Below are 17780 nucleotides of genomic sequence, written 5' to 3'. Positions count from 1 at the left end.
GGAACACCACCATTCGCAAGTTCTCCCCCCCGCCGAGGCACTCGCTGTCCTGAATTGCAAATATGTCCTTGTTCCTCCGGTGTTACCGGGTCAAAATCGGGAATCCCCGCCCAAACAGCATCGCGGGGCTACCGACAGCACTTGGACTGCAGCGGTTCGAGAGAGCAGCTCACCACCAGGCTGATCTCGGCATGGGCGAGAAATGTTGGCCTTGACGGAAAGATCCTATTCATTGCCTCCCCTTGTGTTGGTGTAGCTTGCCCATAAATGCCAATCATCGTTTCCCTCACGTACAGGATTCGCTCCTCGGCATTCCGCATCAATCCGAAAAGTTGCGAAAAGCGAATTACGTCCGTGCACCCTTTCTTTATCGTCCACTTTCAATATCCTCTCTACTTGTATCCGACTCTCTGTGGAGAATGGGGAGGGAGCTGATCTCCCCGTGTAAACATGTCACGCTGCAAGCGCGCCTCATCACCACCAGCAGCTCGATTCGACATCTCCGTTCACATTGCTGCAGATCGCTGACAACATTATAATCCGACCCAGTTGACAAACTGACAACTGTTTCGCTACTTGCACCGCAAATGATGACAAATCGTTCCAAATCGTACGGGTGGCACAGTGGATCAGTGGTTAGTACGGCTGCCTGGTGGCACCAGGGAGCTGAAGCCAGTTCCAGCCTTGGGCGATCGTCTGCGTGAATAATCTTTACGTACAGACGTAGCTACTAAAGCAGGTCGCTTCCGTACAGTAGTTTGCGAAGAAACAAACAGAGATGGGGGTTTCACTCTATTCAGGAAACAGACTAAAGACATTTCTTTCTTGTTCAAGAAAATATTAGGATAAATTTGTTGCCTCGGGGGTGGGGGGGGAGGCGGGGGGTTGGGAAGGGGCTGTGGGGGCTGATCTGATAGCCATTTGACATTGGCTGAGTCATGGGATCCCACAACCTGATTTGACTGTGTTAAAAATCCCACAACACCAGGTTTCAGCCCAACGGGGTTCTTTGAAATTACAGCAGTCACCCCACCCCCCGCCACCGCCGTACCATCGGTGGGATACGTTCCAAGAACGACCGCAGAAGCCCAAAACGGCAGACAAGGGCAAATCCATTCATTCAAATTGGCAAGTTACCTTCCTGGCAGGCCCCTGGTTCCAGAATGTTCCCTGTAGCACGTTGGGGTTACCCCTGTCCTGGCTTTCAGCGTGCTGCACCTTCATCAGGTAACTGCAGAGCAGGTTCATAAGACAGAAAACCCGTAACAAAAGACGATAGTTTCCTGCAACTGAAAAGACAATAGATGCAACAATCACTGACTGCCATCAACACGGCAAACTAGCAAAGGCAAGAGATTCACATTGCATTCACCTGCTTTTGAACTTGGGTAAGCGTTGGGTGCACCATTCCTGGAAACACTGCAATACCAGGCTGATACATGGAGAGGACAGAGCAAGCCCTTAAGCCATCTCCCTGCTCCAAAAATCCATTTAATACAAACACTCCCACCTTCGGGAGATATCAGCGATTAAACTGATAAGAACAGAAACTACACATATTCCAAGCCAAAAGGCCGAGAAGCGATAGCACATTAATACTCCAACGGTGGAGGTCATATTTGCCGACTATCCTTTCCATCAGTTTGATGATATTCAAAGTTCCTTTATTCCCTTACCGTCTACCTTCCTTCCAAGATATCCAACCAGACCGGAAGATCACTCTGCAGCAGTCGCTGTGCTTTCCCCGTGCTTTTCTGTCCATCTGTTACGTAGCCGCGTAGGTCGCGCTGACGACCAATCAGATGGCACGGGCCGGAGCCACCGCACGTCAGGTCGACTGCAGAGAGGTTTCTCCCGGTGATCGGGGACAGCGGCGGCGGCAGGGTCATTCATTCCCCCGGCATCTACAAGATTCACCAGAATTCCTCAGGCAGCACCTTGCAAACCCATGGCCAACGCAGCCTCGAAGGATGACGGCAGCAGATCCACGGGAACACCACCATTCGCAAGTTCTCCCCCCGCCGAGGCACTCGCTGTCCTGAATTGCAAATATGTCCTTGTTCCTCCGGTGTTACCGGGTCAAAATCGGGAATCCCCGCCCAAACAGCATCGCGGGGCTACCGACAGCACTTGGACTGCAGCGGTTCGAGAGAGCAGCTCACCACCAGGCTGATCTCGGCATGGGCGAGAAATGTTGGCCTTGACGGAAAGATCCTATTCATTGCCTCCCCTTGTGTTGGTGTAGCTTGCCCATAAATGCCAATCATCGTTTCCCTCACGTACAGGATTCGCTCCTCGGCATTCCGCATCAATCCGAAAAGTTGCGAAAAGCGAATTACGTCCGTGCACCCTTTCTTTATCGTCCACTTTCAATATCCTCTCTACTTGTATCCGACTCTCTGTGGAGAATGGGGAGGGAGCTGATCTCCCCGTGTAAACATGTCACGCTGCAAGCGCGCCTCATCACCACCAGCAGCTCGATTCGACATCTCCGTTCACATTGCTGCAGATCGCTGACAACATTATAATCCGACCCAGTTGACAAACTGACAACTGTTTCGCTACTTGCACCGCAAATGATGACAAATCGTTCCAAATCGTACGGGTGGCACAGTGGATCAGTGGTTAGTACGGCTGCCTGGTGGCACCAGGGAGCTGAAGCCAGTTCCAGCCTTGGGCGATCGTCTGCGTGAATAATCTTTACGTACAGACGTAGCTACTAAAGCAGGTCGCTTCCGTACAGTAGTTTGCGAAGAAACAAACAGAGATGGGGGTTTCACTCTATTCAGGAAACAGACTAAAGACATTTCTTTCTTGTTCAAGAAAATATTAGGATAAATTTGTTGCCTCGGGGGTGGGGGGGGAGGCGGGGGGGTTGGGAAGGGGCTGTGGGGGCTGATCTGATAGCCATTTGACATTGGCTGAGTCATGGGATCCCACAACCTGATTTGACTGTGTTAAAAATCCCACAACACCAGGTTTCAGCCCAACGGGGTTCTTTGAAATTACAGCAGTCACCCCACCCCCCGCCACCGCCGTACCATCGGTGGGATACGTTCCAAGAACGACCGCAGAAGCCCAAAACGGCAGACAAGGGCAAATCCATTCATTCAAATTGGCAAGTTACCTTCCTGGCAGGCCCCTGGTTCCAGAATGTTCCCTGTAGCACGTTGGGGTTACCCCTGTCCTGGCTTTCAGCGTGCTGCACCTTCATCAGGTAACTGCAGAGCAGGTTCATAAGACAGAAAACCCGTAACAAAAGACGATAGTTTCCTGCAACTGAAAAGACAATAGATGCAACAATCACTGACTGCCATCAACACGGCAAACTAGCAAAGGCAAGAGATTCACATTGCATTCACCTGCTTTTGAACTTGGGTAAGCGTTGGGTGCACCATTCCTGGAAACACTGCAATACCAGGCTGATACATGGAGAGGACAGAGCAAGCCCTTAAGCCATCTCCCTGCTCCAAAAATCCATTTAATACAAACACTCCCACCTTCGGGAGATATCAGCGATTAAACTGATAAGAACAGAAACTACACATATTCCAAGCCAAAAGGCCGAGAAGCGATAGCACATTAATACTCCAACGGTGGAGGTCATATTTGCCGACTATCCTTTCCATCAGTTTGATGATATTCAAAGTTCCTTTATTCCCTTACCGTCTACCTTCCTTCCAAGATATCCAACCAGACCGGAAGATCACTCTGCAGCAGTCGCTGTGCTTTCCCCGTGCTTTTCTGTCCATCTGTTACGTAGCCGCGTAGGTCGCGCTGACGACCAATCAGATGGCACGGGCCGGAGCCACCGCACGTCAGGTCGACTGCAGAGAGGTTTCTCCCGGTGATCGGGGACAGCGGCGGCGGCAGGGTCATTCATTCCCCCGGCATCTACAAGATTCACCAGAATTCCTCAGGCAGCACCTTGCAAACCCATGGCCAACGCAGCCTCGAAGGATGACGGCAGCAGATCCACGGGAACACCACCATTCGCAAGTTCTCCCCCCCGCCGAGGCACTCGCTGTCCTGAATTGCAAATATGTCCTTGTTCCTCCGGTGTTACCGGGTCAAAATCGGGAATCCCCGCCCAAACAGCATCGCGGGGCTACCGACAGCACTTGGACTGCAGCGGTTCGAGAGAGCAGCTCACCACCAGGCTGATCTCGGCATGGGCGAGAAATGTTGGCCTTGACGGAAAGATCCTATTCATTGCCTCCCCTTGTGTTGGTGTAGCTTGCCCATAAATGCCAATCATCGTTTCCCTCACGTACAGGATTCGCTCCTCGGCATTCCGCATCAATCCGAAAAGTTGCGAAAAGCGAATTACGTCCGTGCACCCTTTCTTTATCGTCCACTTTCAATATCCTCTCTACTTGTATCCGACTCTCTGTGGAGAATGGGGAGGGAGCTGATCTCCCCGTGTAAACATGTCACGCTGCAAGCGCGCCTCATCACCACCAGCAGCTCGATTCGACATCTCCGTTCACATTGCTGCAGATCGCTGACAACATTATAATCCGACCCAGTTGACAAACTGACAACTGTTTCGCTACTTGCACCGCAAATGATGACAAATCGTTCCAAATCGTACGGGTGGCACAGTGGATCAGTGGTTAGTACGGCTGCCTGGTGGCACCAGGGAGCTGAAGCCAGTTCCAGCCTTGGGCGATCGTCTGCGTGAATAATCTTTACGTACAGACGTAGCTACTAAAGCAGGTCGCTTCCGTACAGTAGTTTGCGAAGAAACAAACAGAGATGGGGGTTTCACTCTATTCAGGAAACAGACTAAAGACATTTCTTTCTTGTTCAAGAAAATATTAGGATAAATTTGTTGCCTCGGGGGTGGGGGGGGAGGCGGGGGGGTTGGGAAGGGGCTGTGGGGGCTGATCTGATAGCCATTTGACATTGGCTGAGTCATGGGATCCCACAACCTGATTTGACTGTGTTAAAAATCCCACAACACCAGGTTTCAGCCCAACGGGGTTCTTTGAAATTACAGCAGTCACCCCACCCCCCGCCACCGCCGTACCATCGGTGGGATACGTTCCAAGAACGACCGCAGAAGCCCAAAACGGCAGACAAGGGCAAATCCATTCATTCAAATTGGCAAGTTACCTTCCTGGCAGGCCCCTGGTTCCAGAATGTTCCCTGTAGCACGTTGGGGTTACCCCTGTCCTGGCTTTCAGCGTGCTGCACCTTCATCAGGTAACTGCAGAGCAGGTTCATAAGACAGAAAACCCGTAACAAAAGACGATAGTTTCCTGCAACTGAAAAGACAATAGATGCAACAATCACTGACTGCCATCAACACGGCAAACTAGCAAAGGCAAGAGATTCACATTGCATTCACCTGCTTTTGAACTTGGGTAGACGTTGGGTGCACCATTCCTGGAAACACTGCAATACCAGGCTGATACATGGAGAGGACAGAGCAAGCCCTTAAGCCATCTCCCTGCTCCAAAAATCCATTTAATACAAACACTCCCACCTTCGGGAGATATCAGCGATTAAACTGATAAGAACAGAAACTACACATATTCCAAGCCAAAAGGCCGAGAAGCGATAGCACATTAATACTCCAACGGTGGAGGTCATATTTGCCGACTATCCTTTCCATCAGTTTGATGATATTCAAAGTTCCTTTATTCCCTTACCGTCTACCTTCCTTCCAAGATATCCAACCAGACCGGAAGATCACTCTGCAGCAGTCGCTGTGCTTTCCCCGTGCTTTTCTGTTACGTAGCCGCGTAGGTCGCGCTGACGACCAATCAGATGGCACGGGCCGGAGCCACTGCACGTCAGGTCGACTGCAGAGAGGTTTCTCCCGGTGATCGGGGACAGCGGCGGCGGCAGGGTCATTCATTCCCCCGGCAGGGTCATTCATTCCCCCGGCATCTACAAGATTCACCAGAATTCCTCAGGCAGCACCTTGCAAACCCATGGCCAACGCAGCCTCGAAGGATGACGGCAGCAGATCCACGGGAACACCACCATTCGCAAGTTCTCCCCCCGCCGAGGCACTCGCTGTCCTGAATTGCAAATATGTCCTTGTTCCTCCGGTGTTACCGGGTCAAAATCGGGAATCCCCGCCCAAACAGCATCGCGGGGCTACCGACAGCACTTGGACTGCAGCGGTTCGAGAGAGCAGCTCACCACCAGGCTGATCTCGGCATGGGCGAGAAATGTTGGCCTTGACGGAAAGATCCTATTCATTGCCTCCCCTTGTGTTGGTGTAGCTTGCCCATAAATGCCAATCATCGTTTCCCTCACGTACAGGATTCGCTCCTCGGCATTCCGCATCAATCCGAAAAGTTGCGAAAAGCGAATTACGTCCGTGCACCCTTTCTTTATCGTCCACTTTCAATATCCTCTCTACTTGTATCCGACTCTCTGTGGAGAATGGGGAGGGAGCTGATCTCCCCGTGTAAACATGTCACGCTGCAAGCGTGCCTCATCACCACCAGCAGCTCGATTCGACATCTCCGTTCACATTGCTGCAGATCGCTGACAACATTATAATCCGACCCAGTTGACAAACTGACAACTGTTTCGCTACTTGCACCGCAAATGATGACAAATCGTTCCAAATCGTACGGGTGGCACAGTGGATCAGTGGTTAGTACGGCTGCCTGGTGGCACCAGGGAGCTGAAGCCAGTTCCAGCCTTGGGCGATCGTCTGCGTGAATAATCTTTACGTACAGACGTAGCTACTAAAGCAGGTCGCTTCCGTACAGTAGTTTGCGAAGAAACAAACAGAGATGGGGGTTTCACTCTATTCAGGAAACAGACTAAAGACATTTCTTCCTTGTTCAAGAAAATATTAGGATAAATTTGTTGCCTCGGGGGTGGGGGGGGAGGCGGGGGGGTTGGGAAGGGGCTGTGGGGGCTGATCTGATAGCCATTTGACATTGGCTGAGTCATGGGATCCCACAACCTGATTTGACTGTGTTAAAAATCCCACAACACCAGGGTTCAGCCCAACGGGGTTCTTTGAAATTACAGCAGTCACCCCACCCCCCGCCACCGCCGTACCATCGGTGGGATACGTTCCAAGAACGACCGCAGAAGCCCAAAACGGCAGACAAGGGCAAATCCATTCATTCAAATTGGCAAGTTACCTTCCTGGCAGGCCCCTGGTTCCAGAATGTTCCCTGTAGCACGTTGGGGTTACCCCTGTCCTGGCTTTCAGCGTGCTGCACCTTCATCAGGTAACTGCAGAGCAGGTTCATAAGACAGAAAACCCGTAACAAAAGACGATAGTTTCCTGCAACTGAAAAGACAATAGATGCAACAATCACTGACTGCCATCAACACGGCAAACTAGCAAAGGCAAGAGATTCACATTGCATTCACCTGCTTTTGAACTTGGGTAAGCGTTGGGTGCACCATTCCTGGAAACACTGCAATACCAGGCTGATACATGGAGAGGACAGAGCAAGCCCTTAAGCCATCTCCCTGCTCCAAAAATCCATTTAATACAAACACTCCCACCTTCGGGAGATATCAGCGATTAAACTGATAAGAACAGAAACTACACATATTCCAAGCCAAAAGGCCGAGAAGCGATAGCACATTAATACTCCAACGGTGGAGGTCATATTTGCCGACTATCCTTTCCATCAGTTTGATGATATTCAAAGTTCCTTTATTCCCTTACCGTCTACCTTCCTTCCAAGATATCCAACCAGACCGGAAGATCACTCTGCAGCAGTCGCTGTGCTTTCCCCGTGCTTTTCTGTCCATCTGTTACGTAGCCGCGTAGGTCGCGCTGACGACCAATCAGATGGCACGGGCCGGAGCCACCGCACGTCAGGTCGACTGCAGAGAGGTTTCTCCCGGTGATCGGGGACAGCGGCGGCGGCAGGGTCATTCATTCCCCGGCAGGGTCATTCATTCCCCGGCATCTACAAGATTCACCAGAATTCCTCAGGCAGCACCTTGCAAACCCATGGCCAACGCAGCCTCGAAGGATGACGGCAGCAGATCCACGGGAACACCACCATTCGCAAGTTCTCCCCCGCCGAGGCACTCGCTGTCCTGAATTGCAAATATGTCCTTGTTCCTCCGGTGTTACCGGGTCAAAATCGGGAATCCCCGCCCAAACAGCATCGCGGGGCTACCGACAGCACTTGGACTGCAGCGGTTCGAGAGAGCAGCTCACCACCAGGCTGATCTCGGCATGGGCGAGAAATGTTGGCCTTGACGGAAAGATCCTATTCATTGCCTCCCCTTGTGTTGGTGTAGCTTGCCCATAAATGCCAATCATCGTTTCCCTCACGTACAGGATTCGCTCCTCGGCATTCCGCATCAATCCGAAAAGTTGCGAAAAGCGAATTACGTCCGTGCACCCTTTCTTTATCGTCCACTTTCAATATCCTCTCTACTTGTATCCGACTCTCTGTGGAGAATGGGGAGGGAGCTGATCTCCCCGTGTAAACATGTCACGCTGCAAGCGCGCCTCATCACCACCAGCAGCTCGATTCGACATCTCCGTTCACATTGCTGCAGATCGCTGACAACATTATAATCCGACCCAGTTGACAAACTGACAACTGTTTCGCTACTTGCACCGCAAATGATGACAAATCGTTCCAAATCGTACGGGTGGCACAGTGGATCAGTGGTTAGTACGGCTGCCTGGTGGCACCAGGGAGCTGAAGCCAGTTCCAGCCTTGGGCGATCGTCTGCGTGAATAATCTTTACGTACAGACGTAGCTACTAAAGCAGGTCGCTTCCGTACAGTAGTTTGCGAAGAAACAAACAGAGATGGGGGTTTCACTCTATTCAGGAAACAGACCAAAGACATTTCTTCCTTGTTCAAGAAAATATTAGGATAAATTTGTTGCCTCGGGGGTGGGGGGGGAGGCGGGGGGGTTGGGAAGGGGCTGTGGGGGCTGATCTGATAGCCATTTGACATTGGCTGAGTCATGGGATCCCACAACCTGATTTGACTGTGTTAAAAATCCCACAACACCAGGTTTCAGCCCAACGGGGTTCTTTGAAATTACAGCAGTCACCCCACCCCCCGCCACCGCCGTACCATCGGTGGGATACGTTCCAAGAACGACCGCAGAAGCCCAAAACGGCAGACAAGGGCAAATCCATTCATTCAAATTGGCAAGTTACCTTCCTGGCAGGCCCCTGGTTCCAGAATGTTCCCTGTAGCACGTTGGGGTTACCCCTGTCCTGGCTTTCAGCGTGCTGCACCTTCATCAGGTAACTGCAGAGCAGGTTCATAAGACAGAAAACCCGTAACAAAAGACGATAGTTTCCTGCAACTGAAAAGACAATAGATGCAACAATCACTGACTGCCATCAACACGGCAAACTAGCAAAGGCAAGAGATTCACATTGCATTCACCTGCTTTTGAACTTGGGTAAGCGTTGGGTGCACCATTCCTGGAAACACTGCAATACCAGGCTGATACATGGAGAGGACAGAGCAAGCCCTTAAGCCATCTCCCTGCTCCAAAAATCCATTTAATACAAACACTCCCACCTTCGGGAGATATCAGCGATTAAACTGATAAGAACAGAAACTACACATATTCCAAGCCAAAAGGCCGAGAAGCGATAGCACATTAATACTCCAACGGTGGAGGTCATATTTGCCGACTATCCTTTCCATCAGTTTGATGATATTCAAAGTTCCTTTATTCCCTTACCGTCTACCTTCCTTCCAAGATATCCAACCAGACCGGAAGATCACTCTGCAGCAGTCGCTGTGCTTTCCCCGTGCTTTTCTGTCCATCTGTTACGTAGCCGCGTAGGTCGCGCTGACGACCAATCAGATGGCACGGGCCGGAGCCACCGCACGTCAGGTCGACTGCAGAGAGGTTTCTCCCGGTGATCGGGGACAGCGGCGGCGGCAGGGTCATTCCCCCGGCAGGGTCATTCATTCCCCCGGCATCTACAAGATTCACCAGAATTCCTCAGGCAGCACCTTGCAAACCCATGGCCAACGCAGCCTCGAAGGATGACGGCAGCAGATCCACGGGAACACCACCATTCGCAAGTTCTCCCCCCCCGCCGAGGCACTCGCTGTCCTGAATTGCAAATATGTCCTTGTTCCTCCGGTGTTACCGGGTCAAAATCGGGAATCCCCGCCCAACAGCATCGCGGGGCTACCGACAGCACTTGGACTGCAGCGGTTCGAGAGAGCAGCTCACCACCAGGCTGATCTCGGCATGGGCGAGAAATGTTGGCCTTGACGGAAAGATCCTATTCATTGCCTCCCTTGTGTTGGTGTAGCTTGCCCATAAATGCCAATCATCGTTTCCCTCACGTACAGGATTCGCTCCTCGGCATTCCGCATCAATCCGAAAAGTTGCGAAAAGCGAATTACGTCCGTGCACCCTTTCTTTATCGTCCACTTTCAATATCCTCTCTACTTGTATCCGACTCTCTGTGGAGAATGGGGAGGGAGCTGATCTCCCCGTGTAAACATGTCACGCTGCAAGCGCGCCTCATCACCACCAGCAGCTCGATTCGACATCTCCGTTCACATTGCTGCAGATCGCTGACAACATTATAATCCGACCCAGTTGACAAACTGACAACTGTTTCGCTACTTGCACCGCAAATGATGACAAATCGTTCCAAATCGTACGGGTGGCACAGTGGATCAGTGGTTAGTACGGCTGCCTGGTGGCACCAGGGAGCTGAAGCCAGTTCCAGCCTTGGGCGATCGTCTGCGTGAATAATCTTTACGTACAGACGTAGCTACTAAAGCAGGTCGCTTCCGTACAGTAGTTTGCGAAGAAACAAACAGAGATGGGGGTTTCACTCTATTCAGGAAACAGACTAAAGACATTTCTTTCTTGTTCAAGAAAATATTAGGATAAATTTGTTGCCTCGGGGGTGGGGGGGGAGGGCGGGGGGGTTGGGAAGGGGCTGTGGGGGCTGATCTGATAGCCATTTGACATTGGCTGAGTCATGGGATCCCACAACCTGATTTGACTGTGTTAAAAATCCCACAACACCAGGTTCAGCCCAACGGGGTTCTTTGAAATTACAGCAGTCACCCCACCCCCCGCCACCGCCGTACCATCGGTGGGATACGTTCCAAGAACGACCGCAGAAGCCCAAAACGGCAGACAAGGGCAAATCCATTCATTCAAATTGGCAAGTTACCTTCCTGGCAGGCCCCTGGTTCCAGAATGTTCCCTGTAGCACGTTGGGGTTACCCCTGTCCTGGCTTTCAGCGTGCTGCACCTTCATCAGGTAACTGCAGAGCAGGTTCATAAGACAGAAAACCCGTAACAAAAGACGATAGTTTCCTGCAACTGAAAAGACAATAGATGCAACAATCACTGACTGCCATCAACACGGCAAACTAGCAAAGGCAAGAGATTCACATTGCATTCACCTGCTTTTGAACTTGGGTAAGCGTTGGGTGCACCATTCCTGGAAACACTGCAATACCAGGCTGATACATGGAGAGGACAGAGCAAGCCCTTAAGCCATCTCCCTGCTCCAAAAATCCATTTAATACAAACACTCCCACCTTCGGGAGATATCAGCGATTAAACTGATAAGAACAGAAACTACACATATTCCAAGCCAAAAGGCCGAGAAGCGATAGCACATTAATACTCCAACGGTGGAGGTCATATTTGCCGACTATCCTTTCCATCAGTTTGATGATATTCAAAGTTCCTTTATTCCCTTACCGTCTACCTTCCTTCCAAGATATCCAACCAGACCGGAAGATCACTCTGCAGCAGTCGCTGTGCTTTCCCCGTGCTTTTCTGTCCATCTGTTACGTAGCCGCGTAGGTCGCGCTGACGACCAATCAGATGGCACGGGCCGGAGCCACCGCACGTCAGGTCGACTGCAGAGAGGTTTCTCCCGGTGATCGGGGACAGCGGCGGCGGCAGGGTCATTCATTCCCCCGGCATCTACAAGATTCACCAGAATTCCTCAGGCAGCACCTTGCAAACCCATGGCCAACGCAGCCTCGAAGGATGACGGCAGCAGATCCACGGGAACACCACCATTCGCAAGTTCTCCCCCCCGCCGAGGCACTCGCTGTCCTGAATTGCAAATATGTCCTTGTTCCTCCGGTGTTACCGGGTCAAAATCGGGAATCCCCGCCCAAACAGCATCGCGGGGCTACCGACAGCACTTGGACTGCAGCGGTTCGAGAGAGCAGCTCACCACCAGGCTGATCTCGGCATGGGCGAGAAATGTTGGCCTTGACGGAAAGATCCTATTCATTGCCTCCCCTTGTGTTGGTGTAGCTTGCCCATAAATGCCAATCATCGTTTCCCTCACGTACAGGATTCGCTCCTCGGCATTCCGCATCAATCCGAAAAGTTGCGAAAAGCGAATTACGTCCGTGCACCCTTTCTTTATCGTCCACTTTCAATATCCTCTCTACTTGTATCCGACTCTCTGTGGAGAATGGGGAGGGAGCTGATCTCCCCGTGTAAACATGTCACGCTGCAAGCGCGCCTCATCACCACCAGCAGCTCGATTCGACATCTCCGTTCACATTGCTGCAGATCGCTGACAACATTATAATCCGACCCAGTTGACAAACTGACAACTGTTTCGCTACTTGCACCGCAAATGATGACAAATCGTTCCAAATCGTACGGGTGGCACAGTGGATCAGTGGTTAGTACGGCTGCCTGGTGGCACCAGGGAGCTGAAGCCAGTTCCAGCCTTGGGCGATCGTCTGCGTGAATAATCTTTACGTACAGACGTAGCTACTAAAGCAGGTCGCTTCCGTACAGTAGTTTGCGAAGAAACAAACAGAGATGGGGGTTTCACTCTATTCAGGAAACAGACTAAAGACATTTCTTTCTTGTTCAAGAAAATATTAGGATAAATTTGTTGCCTCGGGGGTGGGGGGGGAGGGCGGGGGGGTTGGGAAGGGGCTGTGGGGGCTGATCTGATAGCCATTTGACATTGGCTGAGTCATGGGATCCCACAACCTGATTTGACTGTGTTAAAAATCCCACAACACCAGGTTTCAGCCCAACGGGGTTCTTTGAAATTACAGCAGTCACCCCACCCCCCCCCACCGCCGTACCATCGGTGGGATACGTTCCAAGAACGACCGCAGAAGCCCAAAACGGCAGACAAGGGCAAATCCATTCATTCAAATTGGCAAGTTACCTTCCTGGCAGGCCCCTGGTTCCAGAATGTTCCCTGTAGCACGTTGGGGTTACCCCTGTCCTGGCTTTCAGCGTGCTGCACCTTCATCAGGTAACTGCAGAGCAGGTTCATAAGACAGAAAACCCGTAACAAAAGACGATAGTTTCCTGCAACTGAAAAGACAATAGATGCAACAATCACTGACTGCCATCAACACGGCAAACTAGCAAAGGCAAGAGATTCACATTGCATTCACCTGCTTTTGAACTTGGGTAAGCGTTGGGTGCACCATTCCTGGAAACACTGCAATACCAGGCTGATACATGGAGAGGACAGAGCAAGCCCTTAAGCCATCTCCCTGCTCCAAAAATCCATTTAATACAAACACTCCCACCTTCGGGAGATATCAGCGATTAAACTGATAAGAACAGAAACTACACATATTCCAAGCCAAAAGGCCGAGAAGCGATAGCACATTAATACTCCAACGGTGGAGGTCATATTTGCCGACTATCCTTTCCATCAGTTTGATGATATTCAAAGTTCCTTTATTCCCTTACCGTCTACCTTCCTTCCAAGATATCCAACCAGACCGGAAGATCACTCTGCAGCAGTCGCTGTGCTTTCCCCGTGCTTTTCTGTCCATCTGTTACGTAGCCGCGTAGGTCGCGCTGACGACCAATCAGATGGCACGGGCCGGAGCCACCGCACGTCAGGTCGACTGCAGAGAGGTTTCTCCCGGTGATCGGGGACAGCGGCGGCGGCAGGGTCATTCATTCCCCCGGCATCTACAAGATTCACCAGAATTCCTCAGGCAGCACCTTGTAAACCCATGGCCAACGCAGCCTCGAAGGATGACGGCAGCAGATCCACGGGAACACCACCATTCGCAAGTTCTCCCCCCGCCGAGGCACTCGCTGTCCTGAATTGCAAATATGTCCTTGTTCCTCCGGTGTTACCGGGTCAAAATCGGGAATCCCCGCCCAAACAGCATCGCGGGGCTACCGACAGCACTTGGACTGCAGCGGTTCGAGAGAGCAGCTCACCACCAGGCTGATCTCGGCATGGGCGAGAAATGTTGGCCTTGACGGAAAGATCCTATTCATTGCCTCCCCTTGTGTTGGTGTAGCTTGCCCATAAATGCCAATCATCGTTTCCCTCACGTACAGGATTCGCTCCTCGGCATTCCGCATCAATCCGAAAAGTTGCGAAAAGCGAATTACGTCCGTGCACCCTTTCTTTATCGTCCACTTTCAATATCCTCTCTACTTGTATCCGACTCTCTGTGGAGAATGGGGAGGGAGCTGATCTCCCCGTGTAAACATGTCACGCTGCAAGCGCGCCTCATCACCACCAGCAGCTCGATTCGACATCTCCGTTCACATTGCTGCAGATCGCTGACAACATTATAATCCGACCCAGTTGACAAACTGACAACTGTTTCGCTACTTGCACCGCAAATGATGACAAATCGTTCCAAATCGTACGGGTGGCACAGTGGATCAGTGGTTAGTACGGCTGCCTGGTGGCACCAGGGAGCTGAAGCCAGTTCCAGCCTTGGGCGATCGTCTGCGTGAATAATCTTTACGTACAGACGTAGCTACTAAAGCAGGTCGCTTCCGTACAGTAGTTTGCGAAGAAACAAACAGAGATGGGGGTTTCACTCTATTCAGGAAACAGACTAAAGACATTTCTTTCTTGTTCAAGAAAATATTAGGATAAATTTGTTGCCTCGGGGTGGGGGGGGAGGCGGGGGGGTTGGGAAGGGGCTGTGGGGGCTGATCTGATAGCCATTTGACATTGGCTGAGTCATGGGATCCCACAACCTGATTTGACTGTGTTAAAAATCCCACAACACCAGGGTTCAGCCCAACGGGGTTCTTTGAAATTACAGCAGTCACCCCACCCCGCCACCGCCGTACCATCGGTGGGATACGTTCCAAGAACGACCGCAGAAGCCCAAAACGGCAGACAAGGGCAAATCCATTCATTCAAATTGGCAAGTTACCTTCCTGGCAGGCCCCTGGTTCCAGAATGTTCCCTGTAGCACGTTGGGGTTACCCCTGTCCTGGCTTTCAGCGTGCTGCACCTTCATCAGGTAACTGCAGAGCAGGTTCATAAGACAGAAAACCCGTAACAAAAGACGATAGTTTCCTGCAACTGAAAAGACAATAGATGCAACAATCACTGACTGCCATCAACACGGCAAACTAGCAAAGGCAAGAGATTCACATTGCATTCACCTGCTTTTGAACTTGGGTAAGCGTTGGGTGCACCATTCCTGGAAACACTGCAATACCAGGCTGATACATGGAGAGGACAGAGCAAGCCCTTAAGCCATCTCCCTGCTCCAAAAATCCATTTAATACAAACACTCCCACCTTCGGGAGATATCAGCGATTAAACTGATAAGAACAGAAACTACACATATTCCAAGCCAAAAGGCCGAGAAGCGATAGCACATTAATACTCCAACGGTGGAGGTCATATTTGCCGACTATCCTTTCCATCAGTTTGATGATATTCAAAGTTCCTTTATTCCCTTACCGTCTACCTTCCTTCCAAGATATCCAACCAGACCGGAAGATCACTCTGCAGCAGTCGCTGTGCTTTCCCCGTGCTTTTCTGTCCATCTGTTACGTAGCCGCGTAGGTCGCGCTGACGACCAATCAGATGGCACGGGCCGGAGCCACCGCACGTCAGGTCGACTGCAGAGAGGTTTCTCCCGGTGATCGGGGACAGCGGCGGCGGCAGGGTCATTCATTCCCCGGCATCTACAAGATTCACCAGAATTCCTCAGGCAGCACCTTGCAAACCCATGGCCAACGCAGCCTCGAAGGATGACGGCAGCAGATCCACGGGAACACCACCATTCGCAAGTTCTCCCCCCCCGCCGAGGCACTCGCTGTCCTGAATTGCAAATATGTCCTTGTTCCTCCGGTGTTACCGGGTCAAAATCGGGAATCCCCGCCCAAACAGCATCGCGGGGCTACCGACAGCACTTGGACTGCAGCGGTTCGAGAGAGCAGCTCACCACCAGGCTGATCTCGGCATGGGCGAGAAATGTTGGCCTTGACGGAAAGATCCTATTCATTGCCTCCCCTTGTGTTGGTGTAGCTTGCCCATAAATGCCAATCATCGTTTCCCTCACGTACAGGATTCGCTCCTCGGCATTCCGCATCAATCCGAAAAGTTGCGAAAAGCGAATTACGTCCGTGCACCCTTTCTTTATCGTCCACTTTCAATATCCTCTCTACTTGTATCCGACTCTCTGTGGAGAATGGGGAGGGAGCTGATCTCCCGTGTAAACATGTCACGCTGCAAGCGCGCCTCATCACCACCAGCAGCTCGATTCGACATCTCCGTTCACATTGCTGCAGATCGCTGACAACATTATAATCCGACCCAGTTGACAAACTGACAACTGTTTCGCTACTTGCACCGCAAATGATGACAAATCGTTCCAAATCGTACGGGTGGCACAGTGGATCAGTGGTTAGTACGGCTGCCTGGTGGCACCAGGGAGCTGAAGCCAGTTCCAGCCTTGGGCGATCGTCTGCGTGAATAATCTTTACGTACAGACGTAGCTACTAAAGCAGGTCGCTTCCGTACAGTAGTTTGCGAAGAAACAAACAGAGATGGGGGTTTCACTCTATTCAGGAAACAGACCAAAGACATTTCTTCCTTGTTCAAGAAAATATTAGGATAAATTTGTTGCCTCGGGGTGGGGGGGGAGGCGGGGGTTGGGAAGGGGCTGTGGGGGCTGATCTGATAGCCATTTGACATTGGCTGAGTCATGGGATCCCACAACCTGATTTGACTGTGTTAAAAATCCCACAACACCAGGTTTCAGCCCAACGGGGTTCTTTGAAATTACAGCAGTCACCCCACCCCCCGCCACCGCCGTACCATCGGTGGGATACGTTCCAAGAACGACCGCAGAAGCCCAAAACGGCAGACAAGGGCAAATCCATTCATTCAAATTGGCAAGTTACCTTCCTGGCAGGCCCCTGGTTCCAGAATGTTCCCTGTAGCACGTTGGGGTTACCCCTGTCCTGGCTTTCAGCGTGCTGCACCTTCATCAGGTAACTGCAGAGCAGGTTCATAAGACAGAAAACCCGTAACAAAAGACGATAGTTTCCTGCAACTGAAAGACAATAGATGCAACAATCACTGACTGCCATCACACGGCAAACTAGCAAAGGCAAGAGATTCACATTGCATTCACCTGCTTTTGAACTTGGGTAAGCGTTGGGTGCACCATTCTGGAAACACTGCAATACCAGGCTGATACATGGAGAGGACAGAGCAAGCCCTTAAGCCATCTCCCTGCTCCAAAAATCCATTTAATACAAACACTCCCACCTTCGGGAGATATCAGCGATTAAACTGATAAGAACAGAAACTACACATATTCCAAGCCAAAAGGCCGAGAAGCGATAGCACATTAATACTCCAACGGTGGAGGTCATATTTGCCGACTATCCTTTCCATCAGTTTGATGATATTCAAAGTTCCTTTATTCCCTTACCGTCTACCTTCCTTCCAAGATATCCAACCAGACCGGAAGATCACTCTGCAGCAGTCGCTGTGCTTTCCCCGTGCTTTTCTGTCCATCTGTTACGTAGCCGCGTAGGTCGCGCTGACGACCAATCAGATGGCACGGGCCGGAG

At 51.3% G+C, this 17780-nt stretch overlaps 9 non-coding genes across 9 annotated transcripts; all 9 read right to left on the bottom strand.

Moving 5' to 3' along the window:
* Positions 1-1394: 1394 nt before the first annotated feature.
* LOC132810568 (U2 spliceosomal RNA) lies at positions 1395-1586 on the bottom strand. The gene has a single exon (XR_009642933.1). It is a non-coding gene; the product is annotated as a U2 spliceosomal RNA (small nuclear RNA).
* Positions 1587-3384: 1798 nt separating this feature from the next.
* On the bottom strand, positions 3385-3576 carry LOC132810567 (U2 spliceosomal RNA). The gene has a single exon (XR_009642932.1). It is a non-coding gene; the product is annotated as a U2 spliceosomal RNA (small nuclear RNA).
* Positions 3577-5375: 1799 nt separating this feature from the next.
* On the bottom strand, positions 5376-5567 carry LOC132810566 (U2 spliceosomal RNA). The gene has a single exon (XR_009642931.1). It is a non-coding gene; the product is annotated as a U2 spliceosomal RNA (small nuclear RNA).
* Positions 5568-7378: 1811 nt separating this feature from the next.
* Positions 7379-7570, bottom strand: LOC132810565 (U2 spliceosomal RNA). Its single transcript, XR_009642930.1, has one exon. It is a non-coding gene; the product is annotated as a U2 spliceosomal RNA (small nuclear RNA).
* Positions 7571-9386: 1816 nt separating this feature from the next.
* LOC132810564 (U2 spliceosomal RNA) lies at positions 9387-9578 on the bottom strand. Its single transcript, XR_009642929.1, has one exon. It is a non-coding gene; the product is annotated as a U2 spliceosomal RNA (small nuclear RNA).
* A 1815-nt stretch (positions 9579-11393) lies between these two features.
* LOC132810605 (U2 spliceosomal RNA) lies at positions 11394-11585 on the bottom strand. Its single transcript, XR_009642966.1, has one exon. It is a non-coding gene; the product is annotated as a U2 spliceosomal RNA (small nuclear RNA).
* A 1800-nt stretch (positions 11586-13385) lies between these two features.
* On the bottom strand, positions 13386-13577 carry LOC132810597 (U2 spliceosomal RNA). Its single transcript, XR_009642961.1, has one exon. It is a non-coding gene; the product is annotated as a U2 spliceosomal RNA (small nuclear RNA).
* A 1795-nt stretch (positions 13578-15372) lies between these two features.
* On the bottom strand, positions 15373-15564 carry LOC132810586 (U2 spliceosomal RNA). The gene has a single exon (XR_009642950.1). It is a non-coding gene; the product is annotated as a U2 spliceosomal RNA (small nuclear RNA).
* Positions 15565-17357: 1793 nt separating this feature from the next.
* On the bottom strand, positions 17358-17548 carry LOC132810596 (U2 spliceosomal RNA). Its single transcript, XR_009642960.1, has one exon. It is a non-coding gene; the product is annotated as a U2 spliceosomal RNA (small nuclear RNA).
* Positions 17549-17780: the final 232 nt, after the last annotated feature.

This window comes from Hemiscyllium ocellatum, unplaced genomic scaffold (assembly GCF_020745735.1).
Source record: "Hemiscyllium ocellatum isolate sHemOce1 unplaced genomic scaffold, sHemOce1.pat.X.cur. scaffold_1785_pat_ctg1, whole genome shotgun sequence".
Classification (NCBI taxonomy): domain Eukaryota; kingdom Metazoa; phylum Chordata; class Chondrichthyes; order Orectolobiformes; family Hemiscylliidae; genus Hemiscyllium; species Hemiscyllium ocellatum.
This window is presented reverse-complemented; position numbering and strand designations above follow the sequence as displayed.